This window comes from Hemicordylus capensis, chromosome 2, assembly GCF_027244095.1.
Source record: "Hemicordylus capensis ecotype Gifberg chromosome 2, rHemCap1.1.pri, whole genome shotgun sequence".
Lineage (NCBI taxonomy): Eukaryota > Metazoa > Chordata > Lepidosauria > Squamata > Cordylidae > Hemicordylus > Hemicordylus capensis.
This window is the reverse complement of record NC_069658.1, coordinates 94650888-94656319: the sequence shown is the minus strand read 5'-3', so window position 1 is coordinate 94656319 and position 5432 is coordinate 94650888.

Below are 5432 nucleotides of genomic sequence, written 5' to 3'. Positions count from 1 at the left end.
TGACATGTGTGCACCATCTAAAAACAAGATATGTTGCTTTAGAATGATTTGAGGCATCTCAGTTGTGCAAGTGAAATATAACAGCTCTTGGGACCCTTGAAAAGCCTCTGTTGAGGGGACCTCCAAGAAGGGGTGGAATGGGGCAGGAGGAGGCACATTTAGCTGAAAGTTCCAAATTATGTGCAAATTCCCAGACAGGCTAGACAGGTACTTTAAGACAGAGGGGCAAGATTTCAGAAATAAGAGGAAGGGATAGGTTCAGCCCTGAAGAAGCCGAGCAAGAGGCTACATCACCTGTCCTGGAGCGGAACACCAAGGTGATCTGCTGGAGTCTCTTGTTGCAGTCTGCTGGGGCCCAGAGTGAGAGGCATAAGGAAACACTGAGATGTTTCACAGTGGGAGTCCCAGGTATAAAATACATAAGGAAGCACCCTGGGTCATGGAGTTAGGGATACTTATATCCCAAAACGTGCCTTCAGGGCACTTTTCTTTTGTCATACTTTGCTGAGTAGGATAGCCCATACAGGCTTTTTTGGAATGCATTATGTCTGATTGTCATTCCTGAGTAGGTAGGTGTGTGAATTGCCTATTGTATTCAAGGCTGATTGTGTGGACAATTGAAGTGTGCAGGTGCATCCAGAGCATTCTCTGCTGGGAAGGGCTTCCCAATAGTTCTATCAAGAGTTTCGATGGGCACCTCTTCAAAGTTACATCACTGACTCATCCCTATTATAACGGAGTCTGTTGTTGCCCTTCCTTGCCTTCCTGTCCTGAGTGCTTCGTTGACAACAGGTGTTATCTCTCTTTGCAAGAGGAGTTTAGATTTCATTCCAAGGCTGAAATGATCTTAGATGCCAGACACTTGCAGTAGCTAGTCCTGGGAGTATGCTTAGCTGGGTACCCCTCAAAGAGAGCGTGAAGCTAATCCCCTTTCCAATTTGTAGGGCTTGCAGCCAAATCTAGGGATGACCGGTCCACTGCCAACTAAGTGACTTGTTCCCATGTATAACATAGACTGGGAGTTTATTGTTAATTTTATTGTTAAATTTATATACCGCCTTTCATTAAAGCAATCCCAAGGTGGTTTACAGCAAAAAAGGTTTTAACACAAGATGGTAAAAAAGACACAATTAAAATATTAAGTGGGGGGGGGGATATTAAACAAATCTGATTAAAAAATTTAAAACAAAATGCATAAAAGCAATAAAGATTATAAGGAGCATTGTGGTGCACATTGGTTCACATTGTGGTGCAGCTCCTGAGAATTGCAACAGTGCAATCTCCAAGCCTGGAGATGCAGTTGCAACCAGGGAGGCTTCTGGGAGCGGGCAGAATAAGCTCAGCTGGTAACAGGAGTCACCCCTTTGAGGTACAAGGCTGCCAGTTTTGCATTTGCACAGGTCAGGATACAAATCATTGTCTTGATTTTACACAAATATAGTTTGTGTAATTTGATTTTACACAAATATAAGATTCTTAACAGTTAATCAGCCAAGTCTTCTTTATCAGGTGACAGCAAAATTCCTCTTGATTTTAACCAAAGAGATTAATTCTGTTCCATTTAAAGAGAATTCAATAGAATTATCTCCCTTCCTTAAAATACTTACTCAAAATCAATATTTTCTATAATAAAAAAAATTATAGATAGCTTTTCCAGTCCTTTAGGACAGGAAATCCAAAATCTGCAATCCATGCACACTTATGAGACAGCATTAATAATAATTGATTTATGGCACCATTGCATTAATAATAACTGAAGCCAATAGGACTTAAAAGTCTTTAATATGACTAGATCATGCCTAATTGGCTTTATCAGGGACCCTATAGAAGTGCAAATACTCATTTGAGGTCCTCCCTTCTTGACTAAATGCATTAGGGCCAGCATGCGTCTCTTCAACTCCATCTGGGCTCTTCAGACTGCAAGGTTGGGGTGAGAGTGATATATAACTGAATACTCCAACATATATGCTCCAACATGTCCACCATCTAGAAAACTGGCTGTCAGGGAGGAGGGTTCTAGCCTAGTTAATAACAACACTTAGGATAAGAACATAAGAACAGCCCTGCTGGATCAGGCCCAAGGCCCATCTAGTCCAGCATCCTGTTTGACACAGTGGCCCACCAGATGCCGCTGGAAGCCACAAGCATGCCCTCTTTCCTGCTGCTACTCCCATGCAACTGTTACTCAGAGGCATCCTTCCTTTGAGGCTGGAGGTGGCCTATAGACCTCCAACAAGTAGCCAATGATAGACCTCTCCTCCATGAAGTTATCCAAACCCCTCTTAAAGCCATCCAGGTTGTTGGCTGTCACCACATCCTGTGGCAGAGAATTCCATAAGTTGATTATACGTTGTGTGAAAAAGAACTTCTGTTTGTTGGTCCTAGATTTCCAGACAATCAGTTTCATGGATAGCCCCTCGTCTTCTAGCGTTATGTGAGAGGGAGAAGAATGTCCCTCTATCCACTTTCTCCACACCATGCATGATTTTATACACCTCTATCATGTTTCCCTGCATTAGTCTTTTTTCTAAACTGAATAACCCCAGGTGTTATAGCCTTGCCTCATAAGAAAGGTGCTCTAGGCCCCTGATCATCTTGGTCGACCTCTTCTGCACCTTTCCCAGTTCTACAATGTCCTTTTTGAGATGTGGTGACCAGAATTGTACACAGTACTCCAGGTGTGGCTGCACCATAGTTTTGTATAAGGGCATTATAATATTAGCTGCTTTATTTTCAGTACTCTTCCTAATGATCCCTAGCATGGAATTGGCCTTTTTCACAGCTGCCACACATTGAGTTGACACTTTCAACGAGCTGTCCACCATGACCCCAAGTTCCCTCTCCTCGTCAATCACCAACAGCTCAGATCCCATCAGCTGTCTCCATTTATACCTACCCTCTGTTTCCTGTCTTTCAACCAGTTATCAGTCTACACATGTACTTGTCCCCTTATCCCATGACTGCTAAGTTTCCTCAGGAAAGTTTGATGAGGAACTTTGTCGAAAGCTTTTTGGAAGTCCACATATACTATGTCAACTGGATCACCTTCATCCACACACTTGTTGACACTCTCAAAGAACTCCAAAAGGTTGGTGAGGCAAGATTTACCTTTGCAGAAGCCCTGCTGGTTCTCTTCCAGCAGGGCCTGTTCTTCTAGGTGCTTTACAGTTTTATCCTTGAGGATGCTTTCCATCCATTTGCCTGGAATGGACATTAAGCTTACCGGCCTATAATTTCCCAGATCACCCCTGGATCCCTTTTTGAAAATTGGTGTTACATTTGCTACTTTCCAGTCATCTGGTACAGAGCCCGATTGCAGGGATAAGTTATATATTTTAGCAAGGAGGTTGGCCATTTCACATTTGAGTTCTTTGAGGACTCTTGGATGGATGCCATCCGGCCCTGGTGATTTGTTAGTTTTTAGGTTTTCCAGAGAGTTTAGGACATCATTTCTTGTCACTTCTATCTGACTCAGTTCTTTAGCCTCCATCCCTGAAAAGCCTGGTTCAGGAACCGGTATATGCTCAGTATCCTGTGCCATGAAGACAGATGCAAAGAACTCATTTAGCTTCTCTGCAACCTCCACATCCTCCTTAATAATCCCTTTCACTCTCTCATTGTCTAATGGTCCAATCTCCTCCCTGGCAGGTTTCCTGCTTCTGATGTATTTAAAGAAGTTTTTGTTATTCCCCTTGATACTTTTAGCTAAATGTTCCTCTCTTTTTGCCTCCCTTATAGTCACTTTGCATTTCTTTTGCCAGAGTTTGTGTTCCTTTCTGTTCTCGTCATTTGGACAGGCCTTCCAGTTTCGGAAGGAAGTCGTCTTCCCTTTTATGGCTTCCTTGATGGTACCTGTTAGCCATGCTGGCATCCTCCTGGACTTTGTAGTACCTTTCCTCCTTTTGGATATACAGTCTAACTGAGCTTCTGGTATTGTGGTTTTGAGTAAACTCCATGCATTCTGGAGTGAAGTGACTCTCCTGATTTTCCCTTTCAGTTTTCTTTTCACCATACTCCTCATTTTGGAAAAGTTTCCCCTTCTGAAATTCAAAATGTCTGTGTTAGACTTCCTTGGTGGTTTTCTCCCCACATGTATGCTGAATTTGATTGCACTATGGTCACTGCTCCCTAAAGGGTCAATGACACTGACATCATGCACCAGCTCCTGGGTGCCACTCAGGATTAATTCAAAGGTTGCCTTCTCTCTGGTTGTTTTGAGTGTGCAGAGTATCATTGTGATGCTAGCCTTACAGCAACTCCCTAAGGTACAGCAGTCTGATTATCTCCATGTTGCTGTGATGCTGAGTGGCTTTCCTAAGGCCACCTAGTGAGATAGATTCAGACCAGGAAAAACCTGTTTCACTCAGTCTTGCTGTCACTATGCAACACTAGCCGTTTCTCTGATATGCTAGTGTTCTGTGTGGAAGAAGCTTTTAGCATGGAGGGAGCGTGCCATCATGTGAGCCCTAATATGCACTCTCTGAAGTGGTCCAGTCTAGAGACAGATTTATCACCTACTGCACTCTTTGTGAGGCCAGCGTAGGAAGATAGCATGAAACACACACAGATACAAATTGCCTGGAATTGGTAACATGAAGCAATAGTGCCCCCTTATGGTACCTTAATAACACTGAATTATTTGTTGGACCACACTTGCTGTTAAGGGAGCTGCAGGCAAGGAAAGCCATAATATCAGGATGGCCCAAAACAGGCTAGGAGAGCTCTTTCATTGAACCAATATCTATTGGCCAAGTAATAGGCAAGCTTTTTTATTCCATAGAATGCCTCATTTGGTACAATGGAAAATAAGCTGATGTTCATATACACATATGCAAATATTTTATGACCCATTCCTGAAGATCTGTTTTAACCAACTCAGCACAAATAATGGTTGTATTGCCAAGTGTAGAACACTTTCTACTCCTATCAAACAGGCCAGACAGCACTTTGCCTATCATTAATGCTAGGAATCCTGCCTGGCCCCTTGAGACTAGGAAAGCCATAGGCAGGGCTTGCATCACCATGCAACAAGGCCATGCAAGGTCTCATCCTTGCTAATGTTGTGGTAATAGATGTGGGGGGTAACCAATGAGACAGTGAAGTGGACAGTGAAGTGGGGGGTAACCAATGAGACTGTGAAGCAGGTGAAATGAAACCATCCTTAATATCAAAAATAGATTATCACAGACAACAGATGATGCAAACACTCCCTTGCAGTTTACCACTTCTTCCAGCTTGATGGTGCTGTTTTGTTATGACTGCTTCCTTTATTTTATTATTGCCATACAATCTGACCAGACCAGCCTTTACCACTTAAAATTGCCGGCTGAAGATTCATTTTTTAAAAATGCTCCCCTATGTTGGAAACACCTTGCGAACAGAAAACCTACATAGCATGCAAATAACTGGGATGAAACAGTTCTCCTAAATGT